The 20,320-nt window shown below is 48.1% G+C and overlaps 1 protein-coding gene and 1 pseudogene across 1 annotated transcript in view; one reads left to right on the forward strand and one right to left on the reverse strand.

Annotated features, from left to right (window-relative positions):
* Positions 1-20,320, reverse strand: part of LOC129031637 (contactin-associated protein-like 4) — a 207,029-nt gene that overhangs the window by 181,965 nt on the left and 4,744 nt on the right.
* Positions 560-3,578, forward strand: LOC129031649 (disks large-associated protein 4-like; annotated as a pseudogene).

The raw sequence follows: 20,320 nt of genomic DNA on the forward strand, positions 1-20,320 counted from the left end.
CTGCGAATAAACATCCTCCTTTCTCCACTGCAAAACCTCAGCGTGGACGTTTGTCTTACTGCGCCAGGCAAGAGGACCCGATTCGATTTGCGAACGGGGGCGCATCCCCCGCCGCTGGTGTCTGAGGCGGGCAGTCTGTGGCACTGGACCCTTCGCCTGCCGGGTCGGTGCTGGCTCTGGGCAGTTAGTGTCGGGATCGAGTTAAACTTTCGACACCAAGTCTGTGTCCAAGAGGACTGAGAAATTGCTTGGAGGAAAACCCCACAATTGGTGTCAGAAGTGTTGTGCGTGTGGAAAAGTCATTTTCTTTTAGCCATTACTCAACTGTACATTCAGAATGATTTTCAGGTGCGCCGCGCCGGCCGGAGGAGATGCATGGGGCGCCCGCGGGCCGGGGCCAGGTGCGGGGACCTGCGAGCGGACCCCAGAGGCGGCGGCACAGTGGAGCTGCTGAGCGGGCTTGAGGCGGCGGAGGCGCCCGGCGCAGGGTGGCTGCCTCCCGGGGGAGGCGACCCGGGGGCCCTGCTAGGGTGACGGCTCCTGCCCTCGGCCTGGGGTCATGAAAGGCCTCGGTGACAGCCGCCCCCACCACCTCTCTAGGGACAGCCTAGACCCACCCCACGAGCCCGTTTGCAGGGACCGACCGCAACTCCTACCTGCTGTCGCCCACGGAGGCCTTCGCCGGCAAGGCCCGCTTCCCTGGGCAGGACACCCTGCCGGGGGATGGCCTCTTTCCCCACAACAACCAGCTGCCCCCGCCCAGCAGCACCTTTCCCTGCATCCACGACAACTCCCACTTCGAGGTGCCAGAGGAGAGCCCCTTCCCCAGCCATGCCCAGGCCACCAAGATCAACCGGCTGCCCACCAACCTCCTGGTCCAGTTTGAGAAGCAGCTGCCCGTCCACCGTGGTGGCTTCAGCACCCTCCAGTTCCCCCGTGGTGAGACCAAGGCCCGTGGCGAGAGCCCTGGCCGCATCCGCCACCTGGTCCACTCAGTCCAGCGGCTTTTCTTCACCAAGGCACCCTCACTGGATGGCACAGTGGGCAAGGTCGGTGGCAATGGCAGCAAGAAGGGTGGCATGGAGGACTGGCAAGGGCCAGAGGGCCAAAAGCAAGGAGCGGGCCAAGGTTGGGGAGCCCAAAGGGCGCAGCCGCTCCAACATCTCAGGCTGGTGGAGCGCCGATGACAACTTGGATGGCGAGGCCGGCACCTTCCGCAGCAGTGGCCCAGCCTCCGGGCTGATGACACTAGGCCGCCAGGCAGAACGCAGCCAGCCACGCTACTTCATGCACGCCTACAACACCCTCAGTGGGCACATGCTCAAAGCCACCAAGAACACACCACCCAGCTGACCGCCCCACCACCTCCGCCTGCACCCCCAGCCACCTGCCCCAGCCTTGGGGTGGGCACTGACACCAACTACGTCAAACGGGGCTCCTGGTCCACTCTGACCCTCAGCCACGCCCACGAGGTCTGCCAGAAGACCTCGGCCACCTTTGATAAGAGCGTGCTCAAGCCCAAATCCTGCCACCAGGGTCTAGCCTACCATTACCCGCAGGTGCCTGGCGGCGGCGAGTGCAGCACCACGATGCTGTCCCCACGCGAGACAGATGCCGCAGCCAAGGGCCCCAGCCCGTTCCGGCTCATGCGCAGCAGCAGCTACATCAAGGCCATGGGCGACAAGGACAGCGACGAGTCCGGCCGCAGCCCCGAGCCCTCACCCAAGACCGCAGCGCGGCGCCAGAGCTATCTGAAGGTCACGCAGCCGTCACTGGGAGAGCAGAGCAACCCCCACAGGAGTCTGGACCGCCTGGATTCAGTGGACATGCTGCTGCCCTCCAAGTGTCCGGGCTGGGAAGAGGACTACATGCCCGTCAGTGACAGCCTCAACGACTCCAGCTGCATCAGCCAGATTTTTGGACAGGCCTCCCTGATCCCCTAGTTGTTTGGCCACGAGCAGCAGGTACGGGAGGCAGAGCCCAGTGAACCGGATGAGGCGGCCTGCGAGTCAGCCTGCAGTGAAGCGGAGTCCACAGCGGCGGAGATGCTTGATTTGCCACTGCCCAGCTGCTTCCGCTCCCGCAGCCCCAGCTACCTGCGTGCCATCCAGGCAGGCTGCTCGCAGGAGGAGGACAGTGTCTCCCTGCAGTCCCTCTCCCCACCACCCGGTACCAGCAGCCTCAGCAATAGTTGCAGCCTTCCGAGTTCATCATGCCTAGTGGCGTATAAGAAGACCCTGCCACCAATCCCTCCATGCACCACTTCAAAGCCGTTCATCTCAGTCACAGTCCAGAGCGGTACTGAGTCTGCCCAGGATACCTACCTGGACAGCCAGGACCACAAGAGCGAGGTGACTAGCCAGTTGGGCCTGAGCAACTCATCAGACAGCCTGGAGAGCAGTACCCGACCGCCCAGCGGGACACGAGGTGGAGTCGGACAGCCTGGACAGCAGTACCCGACCGCCCAGCATGACACGGGGTGGAGTCGCCCCAGCCCCTGAGGCCCCAGAGCCACCCCCAAAACATGCAGCTCGGAAAAGTGAACAAGGGACGCTGACCAGCTCTGAGTCCCACCCCGAGGCCACCCCCAAAAGGAAACTGACATCAATAGGAATACAAGTTGACTGCATTCAGCCAGTGCCAAAAGAGGAGCCCAGTCTCGCTACCAAATTCCAGTCCATCGGGGTTCAGGTAGAGGACGACTGGCAAAACAGCGTCCCCTCTCACAGTATGTCCTCCCGACAGGACACGGACTCAGATACCCAGGATGCCAATTACTCAAGCTATAAGTCATCTGAGAGGAGCCTTCCGGACTGTACCCCTCACCCCAACTCCATCAGCATCGATGCTAGTCCTTCGTGGGCCCAGATTGCCCAGATCAAGCACAGCCTCTCCTATGGAGACAACAGTGACCCTGCCCTGGAGGTGTCCTCGCTGCACCCACCTGACCCCAGCTCGAGACTTCCTCCAGCTCCCCAGCAGAGCCAGCACAGCCAGGGACCTGCCACCGAGATGGCTACTGGTTCCTAAAGCTACTGCAGGCAGAAACGGAGCAGCTGGAAGGTTGGTGCTGCCAGATGGACAAGGAGACCAAAGAGAACAACCTCTCTGAAGTCTTAGGAAAAGTCCTCAGTGCTGTGGGCAGTGCCCAGCTACCGATATCCCAGAAATTCCAGCAGTTCCTTGGCCTCTGTGAGCAACACTTGAACCCTGATGCCAACCCACGCCCCATAGCCCAGGACCTGGCAGGGTTCTGGGACTGCTACAGCTGTCCATCGAGGACATCAGCCTGAAGTTCGATGAACTCTACCACCTCAAGGCCAACAGCTGGCAGCTGGTGGAGACCCCCGAGAAGAGGAAGGAAGAGAAGAAACCACCCCCTCCGGTCCCGAAGAAGCCACAAATCCAAGCCGGCAGTGAGCCGTGACAAGGCCTCAGACGCCAGCGACAAGCAGCACCATGAGGCCCACAAGAGACTCCCGGTGGCCAAGTGGGCAGCTTCTGTGTGGCAGAACTCAGCCACCGAGAGCATGGAAAGCATCAAGATTTATGTCCCGGAAGCCCAGACCAGGCTCTGAGACCATGCAGGAGGAAAGAAAACGATTTTAAATCATTAAAAAACACAAAAACCAAGTGCGAATGGAAAAATAAAAAATAAAAAATGATTTGTAAATAGATCACCTGGGACTTTGAGGTATTCTGTTATGAACACCAAGCCTGCCTTTCTCCGGGGATCGCCTCTGTCTACCCTGAAGTTTTTCTCTCTACAATTCTGATTTTTTGTTGTACGTCCCCTCTGTCTGTAAACTGGTGTGACATTTTGGGAGAGATTCTCAGCTCCATCTTCTCACTAACTGAGGATCCAGTGTGATAGTAATCATGCTTCCACAGCAGTGATGGGGTTCCTTCATTTTCCCGATATCCCACTGTTTATTTTGTTTTAAGTAAAACATCCTCCCCTTCAACCTTAGTATCAGGCCCATGTCCTCCGAAAGGCCCTTTGTCAGCTGTGATGTTTTTCCTCCTGGGATCTTTGCTGCTCTGATGGCTGACCTTCTCTTTCAGGGCTGCCTTTCTTGAACCCTGGGCTCCGGTGTCTTTCTGGCTGGTGGTAGATGCTGGTTGATACTGGCTCCTGCAGGCCTCTGGTAGGTTTCCACACTCTTGCTTGGGGGCCCACAGCAGTCTCCGAGGTGCAAGGCCCCATACCCCTGGTGTCTGTGGCCCCAGGCAGGACCCTGCCTTTCCAGGGGCTCCATGCTGTTCACACCCTGTCCGGCCCCTCAGGATCAAGGGGTTGTTTCCTGGACCTGCACCCTCGGGGGATGCAGAGCTGGCATCCTCCTAGGCCCTTGGCCGGCTCAGCTGGTTCCCCTAGGGCTGCTCCCGTCCCTGCCCTCTGCCCCTTCTAGGTTTGTCATCGTTTCCTCCTGAGAGGTTTGGGTGCTTCTTCTTTAATCCAAGGCTGAAGAATTCCTATTTGCAGACTCTGTTTACAACACGGTACCACCACGCCGCCCCTTCTTCTTTCGTGATATGATTCTCAACCTGTTTGTTACCTAAGGACGTTTGTTGTTGGAAAGGCCGTGCCGCGCCACCTGACAGCAGAGGACACAGGGTGACTCTGGGCTGCGTCCTCCATCAAGTATTGGGCCCATTTCCATCTGACTTGTAAGGACCCCTGGGAGATGGTCAGACGACAGGTTCAATAGTTGCCCTTACTAGGGAAAAGCCACATCCTCAGAGGCGATGCCGCAGGTGTCCTGGGGGCTCCCTGCCAGTGTGTGAGGGCAGGTGCCAAGCCAAAGTGATGGGACAGCACAGGACGCCCTGCAAACAACGAAACCTCAGTGTGTGGCTGGTGGCTCCCGTGTGCTGATGCCCTTGGATCACCACTGCAGGGCTCAGGTGGGGTGTGGTGGCCACACAGCCGTGCAGTGGGGACGGCGCCTCTTGAGCAGCCACAACCGCTATGGCGTGAAAGACCCACCCGGCCACACACAAACCCCAGAGCAAGGCTGCATCCCATAGACTTTCATCAGGATGCTGAGGTCTGAATTTCACCTAATTTTCACCTGCCACAAAGTATCATTCTTTTTCAACCATTGAAAAATGGGGAAAAACAACCCCCCCCCAAAAAAAGCTTAGCTTGTGGACCAGAAAAAAGAGGCAATGAGCTGAATTTGGCCCCTTCTAGAGGTGTTAAGACAGCAAGAAGTCATGACCTTGAAACACAGTAAAATGTGTATCACAACTGTCTACTCCACATTATAAATAACAGCATTTTTATGGTCTGTAAAATACACAGGCTTTGAAACAAAACCAGAGTGGTTCCCTGCCCTGTGCTCTGGCTCTCTGCACACCACACACATGCAGGTACTCCACACAGGCACACATATGCTCACAGGCGCTCCACACACACGTGGGTGCTCCACAAACATGCAGGTGCTCACAGGTGCTCCACACACATGCAGGTGCTCACAGGTGCTCTGCACACACGCAGGTGCTTACAAGTGCTCCACACACACACAGTTGCACACAGGTGCTCTGCACACAAGCAGGTGCTCACAGGTGCTCCACACACACACACAGGTGCACACAGGTGTTCTGCACACAAGCAGGTGCTCCGTACATGCACAGGTGCACCCAAGTCCAGCATGAAGGCCTGGGGTGTTCACTGCCCAGCATATTCACCGTCTGACCCGGGGGAGCCCCGAGCCGGAGCTGGCAATGCGCACCCAGGAGCCTCCCTGCGCCCTCCCGGGCCCCCCTCTTCACGGGCCTTTGTCTCCTGTGCAGATTTTCTCAGTACAGCGACGTGGCTCCACCATGACAGAAATACAGCACAAGGCCTCGGTCGATGTCCCAGACACTCTGCTGCCGCCCCCGAGAGTTCCCCTTAAATCACCCAAATTCCAGAACCCAGTGGGCCTTAGACGTGCACAGCCCACGAGGAAAGGGCCTTCCCGCCGCTGCCTCCCACCCAGGACCAGGCTTTGCTTTCCCGGCTCTGGAGGTCCCGTCTGACTATTTTCTCTTTACCTTTGCCTGGGAAACAATGACATCATTCGATTTATACATTTATTACCGTGTAAATAAACACAGACTCCGCTTGTCTAGTTCCTGCCGGGCTCGCGACGCTGGAAGACGCCGGGAAGGTTCGAGGACGGAAGCGGGTGGGATTTTCTTACGGACGAAGCTGCTCCTTTAACCTCCAGCAGGAGAAGGATGCGGAGCCGGTGCCGCCCTCGGGGAGCGGGGGTCGCAGGGGGTCGGGAGCCCGGGGAGCCTGCGATCCTTCCCCCTCCAGACCTTTCCTGTCTTATCTTCTCCGCCGCCCCTTCCCGCTCCCGTGTGATTTGAGGCCCGGGGTTCTGACCTCGCAGCTCCCGGCCGGGCTGTCTGTGCTGCGCCCCAGGGAACACGGCGTCTGGGTTCGCGCCCTGGCCCAGGGCCTCCGTGAGAAACGCGGTGTCTGCGGGGGCTCCCAGCGCCGGGACGGCCTCCTTCCCTCCCTCCCGCCAAAGGCGGGACGATGGGTGGCCCCCGGCCCGGTGTCCACTCACTGCCACACCCACAGCTGGACCCCGCCCCCGCCCCGCGGCCACCGGCATCCTGCAGACGGCTCCGAACAGGCGCCGCAGACTCGATCATCTCCATTCATTTGTCCTCCCGAAAGGTCGCGGTTGATGACAATGTGTAAGTTTACAAGGACGTGATTAAGGGTCCACAGGCTGCAAGCGTCTCCCCGGCGGGCGTCAGGCCTGGAGAGGCGGGTTTATACCACCTGGAGAGGGAGGGAGGGGGTTGCGCGGGGTTCCCAGCACACACGCCAGCCGCAGATGGTGATGATGTAAAAACCACAGAAGAAAGACCAGCCTCCCATGAGGGTCACATCCAGAAAGGGTCTTCATTTAGGCCTGGGCATCCCTGAGCTTTGAGCGGCAAGAGGAGGGGATCAATGCACTGAAGAAACTCACACAGGGAGGGTCATGGCCGAGCAGGCAGGACTCAGGAGTGTGTGAAGAGGCGTGAGTGTGTAGGACGTGCGTGAGCAGAATGTGTGTGTAGGATGTGTGTGTAGGATGTGTGTGTGAGTGTGTAAGATGTGTGTAGGATGTGATTGCGTAGGATGTGTGTGTAGGTGTGTAGGATGTGTGAGCATGTAGGATGTGAATGTGTAGGATGTGAGTGTATAGGATGTGAGTGTGCAGGATATGTGAGTGTGTAGGATGTAAGTGTAGGATGAGAGTGTACAGGATGTGAGTGTGTAGGATGTGAGTGAGCAGGATGTGTGTAGGATGTGTGTGTGTAGGATTGTGGGTGAGCAGGATGTGTGTGTGCAGGATGTAAGTGTAGGATTGTGGGTGAGCAGGATGTGAGTGTGTAGGATGTGTGAGCGTGCAGGATGTGAGTGTGCAGGATGTGAGTGTGCAGGATATGTAGGATGTGAGCAGGATGTGAGTGTGCAGGAGGTGAGTGTGTAGGATTGTGGATGAGCAGGATTTGTGAGTGTAGGATGTGAGTGAGCAGGATGTGAGTGTGTAGGATTGTGAGCGTGTAGGATGTGAGTGTGCAGGAGGTGAATGTGCAGGAAGCCTGGGTGAGCAGGATTGTGAGTGTGTAGGATTGTGAGTGTGTAGGATGTGAGTGAGCAGGATATGAGTGTGCAGGTGTGTAGGATTGTGAGTGTGCAGGATGTGAGTGTGCAGGAGGTGCATGTGCAGGAAGCCTGGGTGAGCAGGACTGTGAGTGTGCAGGATGTGAGTGTGCAGGAGGTGAATGTGCAGGAAGCCTGGGTGAGCAGGATTGTGAGTGTGCAGGATGTGAGTGTGCAGGAGGTGAATGTGCAGGAAGCCTGGGTGAGCAGGACTGAGTGTGCAGGATGTGAGTGTGCAGGAGGTGAATGTGCAGGAAGCCTGGGTGAGCAGGATTGTGAGTGTGCAGGATGTGAGTGTGCAGGAGGTGAAGGTGCAGGAAGCCTGGGTGAGCGGGATTGTGAGTGTGCAGGAGGTGAATGTGCAGGAGGTGAATGTGCAGGAACCCTGGGTGAGCAGGATTGTGAGTGTGCAGGAGGTGAATGTGCAGGAAGCCTGGGTGAGTAGGATTCTGAGTGTGCAGGATGTGAGTGTGCAGGAGGTGAATGTGCAGGAAGCCTGGGTGAGCAGGATTGTGAGTGTGCAGGATGTGAGTGTGCAGGAGGTGAATGTGCGGGAACCCTGGGTGAGCAGGATTGTGAGTGTGCAGGATGTGAGTGTGCAGGAGGTGAATGTGCAGGAAGCCTACGTGAGCAGGATTGTGAGTGTGCAGGATGTGAGTGTGCAGGAGGTGAATGTGCAGGAACCCTGGGTGAGCAGGATTGTGAGTGTGCAGGATGTGAGTGTAGAGGAGGTGAATGTGCAGGAAGCCTGGGTGAGCGGGATTGTGAGTGTGCAGGATGTGAGTGTGCAGGAGGTGAATGTGCAGGAGGTGAACGTGAAGGAAGCCTGGGTGAGCAGGACTGTGAGTGTGCAGGAGGTGAATGTGCACAGGTGAATGTGCAGGAACCCTGGGTGAGCAGGATTGTGAGTGTGCAGGATGTGAGTGTGCCAGAGGTGAATGTGCAGGAAGCATGGGTGAGCAGGATTGTGAGTGTGCAGGATGTGAGTGTGCAGGAGGTGAACGTGCAGGAAGCCTGGGTGAGCGGGATTGTGAGTGTGCAGGATGTGAGTGTGCAGGAGGTGAACGTGCAGGAGGTGAATGTGCAGGAAGCCTGGGTGAGCAGGACTGTGAGTGTGCAGGATGTGAGTGTGCAGGAGGTGAATGTGCAGGAAGCCTGGGTGAGCAGGATTGTGAGTGTGCAGGATGTGAGTGTGCAGGAGGTGAACGTGCAGGAACCCTGGGTGAGCGGGATTGTGAGTGTGTGAAAAGAGCCAACTACTTAGTGGTGGAATAAATCTTGGTGCTAATTCTAACACTGCCTCCTCCAAACAGCATCTGGAAAGGTCTAGAATGTGCCACCCCACGAAATGTCTCTCAGCACATGGATTGTTTTCAGCTGAAGGTTTCTGAGAAACAGCAGATGTAGGGCGGGTCCTCTGCTCGCCCCTATGTGCCTGAGCAGTGCACACTTTTCCTAGGAGAAAGGTGCCCTCCATCCCAGGAAGAGCGGACATGCTTATGGCCAGGTTTGTCCACACCTTAGCAAACACCCTTCACCACGTTCCGTGAGTGTCCTGCAGAGATTTCCTGGCCACTTTCCTACCGTTTTCCGCCCCGGGAGCCACAGCCCCTCCGAATATAGCTACTGCTCATTCTTGATCACTTCGTGTTAAAATGGTCTCTAAGCCCCAAGCCTGGCTGCTTCTGAGTGGTCTTCACGTCCTTTATGAAGCCTCCCGTGCCGTATAAAATAGTCACAGCAAATGAAATGTGTGTGCGCTTTGCCTACTGATGTCTTTTGTCAGTTTAATTGCAAGTCCTGCTAAACCTGAGAGGGTGGGGGAAAGTTTCTCCTCCCCCACAGACAGCACAGACTATGGATAAGGTTTTCCTGATTTTCCCATCAGCGCCTACTTCTGCCTCCCTGCACACTCACACCCAAACACACCCCACAGTCACCACCACTGCCATCACCTTCTCATCCACTTTGCTGTAAAATCACATGCTCACTTCACCTTCTTCTGTTTGCCTGCTTCCTTGAAAATCAGTCAATACCAAGGAGGTTATTTCCGAGCACTTCAAGTAGCGCCTGATTTAATAGATCTCTAAATGTGTAAATTGCATTTTGGACCAAATCACTATATATTTGACAAAGAATCATGCCACGGCTTCTCACACTCTCACCACCTGTTTAAGGGTGAAATATTGTAAGTTTGTATAGTGAGGACAATGGGACAACTGTGAAGACGCGGCATTGAGTGGTCTGTTCATGGCCAAGCCATCGAGAGGGTCCATCTTGAGGCTTGCACGGATGCAAGGGTTAGTTATCAACCCTTTTGCTCTAACAGTTGTCTAAAAAGAAAATGAAATTTACAAAACCCTTCTCAATGGGATAGAGCAAGAAGATAAGTCACGCAAGAAAATGACAAGTTATGTATTTTATAAAAACTACATAATACATGTAATTGTAGAAGGGAAGCCTATTTAAATAATGGGCATGTTTTGATCTATTCTAATTCTCCCTTAAGCCCCATTTTTAATGCTGTCATTTCCAGAAATCCAATCTGTGGGATCCATGACATCATGCTGTAACGGCTGCTGCAACGTAGTTACATGTGTTTATAAATACACGTAATAGGCTGGGCGCAGTAGCTCACGCCTGTAATCCCAGCACTTTGGGAGGCTGAGGCAGGCGGATGACGAGGTCAGGAGATCGAGACCATCCTGGCTAACACGGTGAAACCCCGTCTCTACTAAAAATACAAAAAAAAAATAGCCGGGCGTGGTGGCGGGTGCCTGTAGTCCCAGCTACTCGGGAGGCTGAGGCAGGAAAATGGCGTGAACCTGGGAGGCGGAGCTTGCAGTGAGCCAAGATTGCACCACTGCACTCCAGCCTGGGCGACAGAGCGAGACTACATCTCACAAAAAAATTAAATAAATAAATAAATACATGTAATAAATGTAAATTATACATGCACATATATACATACACACACTCATCCTTTTTTCTTTAGCTTTGGGATTTAAAACCTCAGAGGCAGTTTTCAACCTGCTCTATTGAATAGGTTTGGGATTTAAATAATTGTTATATAGTTACCGACAAACACTATTTAAAATTATTTAAAACCTCAGAGGCGGTTTTCAACCTGCTCTATTGAATAGGTTTGGGGTTTAAATAATTGTTACATAGTTACTGACAAACACTATTTAAAATGCCAAGTGTTTCCAGCTTCTACCACTTCTCAGATTATGAGGCTGAACCTGCTCGTTAATGGAAACATGAAGAGGGCTGTTTCCTGTGGTTTTATCACTTTCTGTTTTATTACTTCCAGTCTTATTTTCTCACGGACAATAAAAGAATACCATTGTGGAACCCAGCCCCGCACTAGCGTGTTGTCCGCTGAGAAGGTGCCTTCACTGCAGACCTCCTGGGCTGTGTGGAGCTGCGGTAAGCTTGCATACACACACTCCTGGCTATTACAAAACACAGGCGCTTATCTACCAGAGGGAAACTGCACAGACATTTAAGCAAGAAATTACCTGCTCTAGAAATGAAACCAGAGAACACTGTGTCCTTATTATCTAAACTCATATCACACTTTGCCACATGCCTCCTGGAAGTGTGTGTGTTTACATGTGTCTGTGTGTAAACATACACACTATAGTTATTCTAAATGACCCAGAGCCATTGACACTTCAATGCTTTTTCCCCACAAAAAAGTATTCAGTCAAATGAGGATATTCTCAGTCACTATGAAGAACGCTGGGTCGTGACATCAGAGCCATTAAATGACCCATAACAGAAATGAGAGAACATGGCTGGTGTGGTGGTGTGTTCCTGTGCTCTCGGCTACCCGGGAGGCTAAGGCAACAGAATCGCTTGAGCCTGGGAAGTCGAGGCTGCAGTGAGCTATGATGATGCCACCGTACTCCAGCCTGGGGAACAGAGCAAGAATTCATTTAAAAACAAACAAACGGGCCAGGTATGGTGGCTCACGCCTGTAATCCTAGCACTTTGGGAGGCCAAGGCGGGCAGATCACCTGAGGTCAGGAGTTCAAGACCAGCCTGACCAATGTGGTGAAACCCCATCTCTACTAAAAATACAAAAATCAGCCAGGAGTGGTGGCGGGTGCCTGTAATCCCAGCTACTTGGGAGGCTAAGGCAGGAGGATCGCTTGAGACTGGGAGGTCAAGCCTTCAGTGAGCTATGATCATGCCACTGCACTCCAGCCTGGGGGTCAGAGTAAGAAGTCGTTTAAAAACAAACAAACCAAACTAAGTGGGAGAACAGGCCAACAGTCAATCATATTTTTCTTCTGTAATGTAGTTTATTTGAACCTAGAGTTGTAGGAAAACTATTTGTCTCATATTTCTCAAGACTTGATGAAGCATATTTTTAATCATTTCATATTCAACTTACATTCTTTTGTTTTTGTTTTGAGATGGAGTCTCGCTCTGTCACCCAGGCTGGAGTGCAGAGGCCTGATCTCGGCTCACTGCAATCTCTGCCTCCTGGGTTCAAGTGATTGTCCTGCCTCACCCTCCTGAGTAGCTGGGATTACAGGAATGTGCCACCATGCCCAGCTAATTTTTGTATTTTTAGAAGAGATGGGGTTTCACCACATTGGTCAGACTGATCTCGAACTCCTGACCTCAGGTGATCCACCCATCTTGGCCTCCCAAAGTGCTGGGATTACAGGCAGGTAAGCCACTGCGCCCGGCCTACATCCTTGATCTTAAAGGAAAAGGAGTGAATTTAAGCTCCTTTGATTATTTGAAATTTCTCTCCTCGGTCTCCACTTACTATATGACCTATTTTAAATGTTCTTTCTGATTTCAGAATAAACCATATTGTTTCATAAGTGCTGTTATACCTGGTTAGCAATCACAGACTTCCTAAGCCCTAAGTTTCCTGTATTCATGGAATATGAGGAAAGTGGACTTTCTTGATAAGAATTTGTTGCAACTTAAAATGATGAATTCTAACTTTGGTATTTTTTACCAAATATAAAGATGATGGATAGTACCCTTAACTGTCTTTTTATTAATTAGATAGCTGTTAAAGAGTAACTTTAAATGTTAGCAGTTGAAATGTTCACTGACATGATAGTCTCTGTATTTTGTGACTATTTTCCCCCAATCCTAGTTAATTCACTAAACACCTTTTCTATTAACATGCACTCAACAATATATCCCCTACCCACATATTTAGGGGAAAAAAAAGCCAAATTCACCTAGTGTACAAAAGTAATAAGGAAAAATAACAAGCAATCAAAATATGGAGGTATTTATAATAAAGACATTAATTGGATAAGTGAGACAATTAAAACGTTCATCCACCAGTTCTAAAATACAGATGTGGAGGTTGTTTCTGGAAGCCAGAGAGCTTGTGCCATTCTTTTAGACATGCATGGAAGCCTGCTCTTCCTCTAGCAGGAGGGAAGATGCATGGCAGGTAAGGAGCCCTGAGGTCTCCTGGAATCTTGAAACTGCCCTGTGTGATACAAGTTCACGGCACTTCCAAACAGCAGCAGAAAATAAATCCCAGGATAACAGTGGCTGCCTAAACACAGGTACCTTCACACACTCCCCCATAACTATAAGCCAAACAAACTTGCAAGTGTAATTCTGCACGCCCCTGTCTGTGGCATGCGGCAGACGGGGTGGCATTGGCGGGTGGAGAGGAGAGGGGAGATGGAGAGAAAAGTTTGCTTCTGGGGAGGGAGTAGGGGGAAAAGAAAGCAGCTCCTGGACACCAGGCCACAAGGAAAGAGGAAATGAGGAGACAACTGGAAAAGCACAGGCTCATTGTGGCAGCCCCTCCTTCCACCCACTCACTGCAATCAGCGCCACCCACTGAGAATTTAAATGCCATCCTAGCAACTGAGGGGGCATCCCGGGACAGGACCCCACCCACAGAAGGCCTAGGCATAAAACCAATCAAAATAACCCATTCAAATAGCCCTGAGACAAAATATAAAATGAGAATGAAACCATTTCAGCTGCTGAACACCTCCACTCCCCAAATGAAGGCCAAGCACAAAGCCTTGGAAAATTACAGTACAATATCCCTGACAGAATTAAATAGCCTCAAACAAAAATGTGTAGATACAAAGAAAAGTCTAGAATCAGAAGTGTATTTATAAAAAATAATAGAAATAGACCATATAAAAGAAATCAAGGGAGCATTGATCTCAGAGAAATATATATATATATATACACACATATATATATATGTTCCATCAATTAAGAGAAATTTACAAGGTGCTCATAGAGAGTTTATTCAAATGAAAATTTAATGAAGGACATGAAAGAACTTCAGGAATACATGCTAGAAAATGAAAATAAAATTTTGAAAAACTAGTCAGAGGAAAAGTGGTTATAATGGAAGGTAAGTAAAAAAGATCCACATATATTTATGAGTTCTAAAATATAAACAAAATTAGAAATATTTAACATTTTAATCCAGAAAAACTTCCTAGAAATAAGAGAAAATCTAAAACTTCATTTTGAAAGGAATCACTATGTGCCTGAGGATACCAGAACATTCAGATTCAAGAAACACTCACTAAAACTATTAGAATTTAAATACGAAATAAAAAATTATGATCCCTAGATAAAAATGGCTGCATTACTAGTCAAATTTTTTACTCACTTTGCTGAGACACTTCTCATGAGCCACACATTATGCAGACACAGCAATAGATCAGCACACCCAGGACATACATGGAGAGAAAGTGCAAGTCAGGGATTTTATACCCTGCTAAACTGCCCTCCAAGCATCAAGGCTGTAGAAACGCAGATTGCAGTGTTTATGGCTTCTGAGGACCCAAAGCATAAATACTTCCTTGGGAATTCACTCTAGAGCAATTCTCTGTATGGAGACCCAAAGACTCCTTCAGGGATCCAAAATGCCAGGCCATTTATATAAATATATTAAGATTATATTTGTCTATTTGTCTTAATTCTCTCAGAGTGTACCATGAGTTTACAGAGGATTCATGACATAGCCAAAATTATCTAAAACATCTGTCAAAACTGCACCTTTTCCCAGTGACTTATTTGCATGGGGCCAGCTTTGCTTCATATACATCCATTGAAAAAACATCAGAAGTTAAATGCAAGAAATGTGAGGATTCAGGTGTCTTCCATTAAGCTAGGCATTAAAATTTGCAAACACAAACCCATATTATTATTCTATTTTCTGTGGATTTGGAAAATATAGTTAACGTTCATAAAATATATTATTCTATTAACATGTAATTGGCATGCAGTTGCTTTTAACAACAAATGTTTTTAATTAAACATTTTTAAATTTGTCAGTTTTAATTTCTACTGTGGTAACTATGGACAGATCTAATCTACATAAGTAAAAGCTAATTGGGTCCTCAATAAAACATGAATAAGGGTAAAGTCACCCTGAGCCAAGAATCTGAGGGACACTCCACAGATGAGCAGATTTCATCTAACCCAGAGATTACCGAGGTTACCCTCCATAGGTGACTGGGCTTCATCTAACCTAGAGATGACCGAGGTTACCCTCCCCAGGTGAGCAGCCTTCATCTAACCTGAGGATGATTGGGGGGGGGTTTCACATTCCACAGGTGACTGGGCTTCATCTAACCTGGGGATGATGGGGGGTCACACTTCACAGGTGAGGGGGCCTTTGTCTAACCTAGAGATGACCAGGTCACTCTCCCCAGGTGAATGGGCTTCATCTAACCTAGGGATGACTGAGGTCATGCTCCACAGGTGAGGTGTCTTTATATAACCTAGGGAGTACCGGGATCATGTTGATACAAGGACTGCCCTCCCCATTTAATATATTTAGCTGTAGATCTGAGATTAAAACACGGGTGGAGTTGTGGATGGAAGAACAGTATATAATTATTGGATGTCCTGAGAAATTAGATGTGGGCGGCAAGCCACCCAGGCGCTGAGGCAAGAGACAGAGGACACGAGCTGTTCCAGTATAATAAAATATAAAACAAGAATAGTTATACCAGATATAGATCTTAGATATGATTATATATGAATATCATTAATCATTAGTTGGTAGTAATTACTTTTTATTCCAATATTATAATAATCCTTGCTCTATAATCATAGCTTAGGAAAAACCAGGCCATACAGAGATAGGAGCTGAGGGGACATAGGTGTGACCAGGAGACAAGAGTGCGAGCCTTCTGTTATGCCCGGACAGGGCCACTAGAGGGCTCCTTGGTCTAGCGGTGACGCCAGCATCTGGGAAGACGCCCGTTGCCAAGCGGACTGTGGTCTAGTGGTAGCAAAAAGTGTCAAGGAACAACACCCGCTACTTAGCAGACCGGGAAAGGGAGTCTCCCTTTCCCCGGGGGAGTTTAGAGAAGACTCTGCTCCTCCACCTCTTGTGGAGGGCCTGACATCAGTCAGGCCTGCCCGCAGTTATCCGGAGGCCTAACCGTCTCCCTGTGATGCTGGGCTTCAGTGGTCACGCTCCTAGTCCACCCTTCATGTTCCATCCTGTACAGCTGGCTCTGCCTTCTAGATAGCAGTAGTCAATTAATGAAAGTACTAAAAGTCTCTGATATGCAGAAATAATGGCATAAGCTGTCTTTCTCTCTGTCTCCTCTCTCTCTCTGCCTCGGCTGCCAGGCAGGGAAGGGCCCCCTGTCTAGTGGACACATGACCCACGTGACCTTACCTATCACTGGAGATGACTCACACTCCTTACCCTGCCCCTTCTGCCTTGTATCCAATAAATAACAGCGCAGCCAGACATTTGGGGCCACTACCCGTCTCCGCTCATTGGTGGTAGTGGTCCCCCGGACCCAGCTGTCTTTTATCTCTTTGTCTTGTGTCCTTATTTCTACACTCTCTCCTTGCCGCACACAGGGAGAGACCCACTGACCCTGTGGGGCTGGTCCCTACATTAGAAAGAAAAATATGGGGATAGAACAAGATAGAAAAGCAGGAGAAGATCATTGATTATTACTGTGATACAAGGTTGATCCCAATATCATGTAAAACACAGAAACCCAACTGTAAATGCCAATAAGAGCATCACACAAGGTACAACTGCAAAGATAACCAGTAGAGCAAAAAGGCAAATCTCCCAAAGAAGGTTTTAAAAAGAAATAAAAAAAGAAATTCAGAAAGAAATAAAAAGGAGCAAACACGGCAAACTTCCGAGAACAGGGACACGCTGACTGTAGGATCCCAGCGCAGAATCCTAAGCTCAATCGGGGCATGTGGGTGCTTAGCACCCTCACTGAGAGGAAGAGTGGAGGGAGGCTTCGAAATTGTCTCCTGAAGGTAGTCTCCATCTGCTGTGAATACAACAGACACAGCTGAGGCAGCATGACTCACCACGACCCAGACAGGCCGCAGCAGCTTCACCACAAAAGTGAGGACACAGAGAGCGGCTCAGCAGCCCTGACACTGGACAGGGTGGAATTCACAGCTTTAGGTGCAGACCCAGAAAAGACCATTCTACAACCACAAAGCAACAATTCACAACAATGGAACAGTGACAAATACCTTTGAGTAAGTAACACAGCAGCCACCCACATACAGCAGAAACTACAGAATGACGCAGAGAAACAGAAGCACTAATCGCAGGAGATCTTAAAACAGTCCTCTGAGAACAAGAGACAATTAAGTAAAATATAGAGGATGATACAGTCTAATCAGTAAAGAAAATCTTATAGACATAACTAAAAGCCTATATCCAGATAATAAGAATTGTTCTCCTAAGCTGATATGCAGCCTCCACAAAACACTGGTCATATAATTAATCAAAAAACATTAGTAATTCTCATAAAACAGGAATATTATAAATATCAATATGTGATCACAATGTAATAAACAACAAATTAAAAGTGAAACAAAATGATCCTGTCAGATGGAAAACATCAAATCTTCCATTAAACAATTTTTATATAAAAGGGGAAATAGTAACAAAATATAAGAATTCATATAAATTAGTGACAATGAACACACTACATTTCAGATAGATTCTTGGTGGTATAGTTAAAATAAGAACCAGATGAAATTTTATGCCCTTAAAAATATACGTCAATATAAATAAAAGAATGAAAATATAATGACTCAAACTCTCCACTTAAATAATTAGCCAAAGAACCACTGTTTAAACCCAAATAGGGCCAGGTGCAGTAGCTCACACCTGTAATCTCAGCACTTTGGGAGGCCGAGGGGGGGCAGATCATGAGGTCAGGAGTTCAAAACCAGCCTAGCCAACAAGGTGAAACCCCATCTCTACTAAAAATACAAAAATTAGCTGGGTGTGGTGGCGGGTGCCTATAATCCCAGCTACTTGGGAGGCTGAGGCAAGAGAACCGCTTGAACCTGGGAGGCAGAGGTTGCTGTGAGCCGAGATTGTACCATTGCACTCCAGCCTGGGTGACAGAGTGAAACTCTGTCTAAAAAATAAAAATAAATAAAAATAAAGCAAAAAAAAAAAAAGAAAAAAACAAGAAAAAATAATATAGGTAAAAGCTAAAGTTAATAAAGTAGAAACAATAAAACAGTGAATCAAATTAATAAAATATAGGTTCTTTGAAAAAAATTAACATAACAGACAAACCACCAAATAATGAATAAAAAATAAGATAGCACTAAAACCCCAAATTGAAAATAAGAAATAAATATTGCAATAGAAGACATTAAAGATATAAAGCTAATTTGTACATTATGCAAATACAACTGAAAAGCAGATGGAATTTCTAGTAAAATATAGTTCAGCAAAATTAGAGATAGCTTAATCAATTTCTGTTAAAAAAAAAAAAAAAAAGTGAAGTTACCGTAGAACAAACCCACACACAGAACGGTAAAAAGCACCAGGCCCAAAGGGTTGTATGGGATCATTCTTCCAAACTCTGAGAGGCAGAATAATCCTAATGCCACATAGATTATTCCAGACATAGAAAATGGAAAAAAAAAGTGCATTCTTTTTCTGAAGCAATTATAACATTAATGACTACAACCGATAAAGATTGCATAAAAGAAAAATTACAAAGCAAAATCAAAAGTACCTAGGAATATTAACTTAAAAGAATACCAAATAAAGTATTATTGGCTAGGCTACAAACTAGAAGAAAATAATGCACTCTGACTGGTGAGATTTATTTCAGGAATGTGAAGTTTGTTCATATTAGGAAACTTACTAATGTAATTGGCCATATTGACAGATCTAAACAGAAAAATCACTTGGCAATCTCTGTACATGGTGAAAAGGCCTTTTACAATATGTAAATTTTTCTGATACTAACATGGAGAATACGGGGTGGAGGGATACTTCGTTGGCACAATAAAATACATGCCCTTCAACTCTAAATCCAGCCTCTTGCTTATGGGGAGATACTCAGGGGATCCCCACTAAGATATGAAACAAGGCAAGAAACCAGATCTCTCCCCCAATTCACTCTGTGTTGGAGGAATTATTCGATATAATTAGACATGAGAAAACCAACGGAGGCAGCATAAAAAACTAAAGAAGTAAAATATGTTTCTTTTCAGATGAGTCATATACTTGGAAAACTTTACAGCATTAATGACCAAAAGTAGCTCAAGAATCCAGTAATGTAACAGTATAGAAAACCAACATAAAAGGATCTTTCATGTACACAGAAAAAAGATTAGTTAGAAGATACAAGGAAAAAGAAAACTCAATTTACAACAGCAAAAAGTACATATGAATAAACTTAAGTTGTAAAAGCTACAGAATTAAAGTAGAAACACTGCTGAAAGACAGAAGCACACACCTGGAAACAAGAAAAGACATTTTTGTTCAAGATTTCAAGAATTTATTTCTCCATAATTTAGAATTTTAAAGTAATCTAGTTCAAATCCCAAAAAGCTGCTTCTTCTTTCTAAAGCTAGAAAAGTTGACTAAAATACTTTGGAAAAATTAACACACAAGCATAATGGAAAATTATATAAATATGTATATACACACATATATTCCAGGAAATATTCCATGAAAATATTAAAATATAAAGTTGTTCAAAGTGGACAAGTGGAAAGAGTGGTTAGACAGAAGCAGATGCGAGTGTACCCAGAAAAATCAATTTTAGCATAGAGATGATTCTCACATCACTGAGGCAGAGTGCTTTTAGTAAATTATGCTGTGGTTCCTTGATTACCATTTGGAAAAATTTTCAAATTAAATTTTTCTTCACACCACACACAGGAATAAATTCTAAATGGGTCAGAGATAAAGACGCAGAGAATAATGTCTCACTCTGATCCCAGGACAAGGGCCCCTAAGTTTGAGGAAATTTCAAAAGCTGTAGATTAGCTTCTACCCCTCCAAAAAAAGTGAGAACAGTATAAACAATACCAAAAAAGAGATAACAAGAGAAAATATTTGCAAGTTATGTCATAAATAAAGACTGGATAGCTCTGATAAATAGGGGTTTTTAAAACTGAAGTAAAACAACAAAACCTTACAAAAATGTAAGTGAAATTACTGAATGGACAATTCATTTATATATGCCACTTAAATATATGAAAAGATGTACGACTGTACTGATAATAAGAGAAATGGGAATTAAAACCACATTAGGATCCTATTTCCAGCCATCAGGTTGGGGAGCAATGGGCCTCTCAGACATCGCTGGGGAGTGTCTGGTAAACGGGAGCAAAATGGTAACCTCCAGGGGAGGAGAATTGAGCATT

Source organism: Pongo pygmaeus, chromosome 11, assembly GCF_028885625.2.
Source record: "Pongo pygmaeus isolate AG05252 chromosome 11, NHGRI_mPonPyg2-v2.0_pri, whole genome shotgun sequence".
In the NCBI taxonomy this organism is placed as follows: Eukaryota; Metazoa; Chordata; class Mammalia; order Primates; family Hominidae; genus Pongo; species Pongo pygmaeus.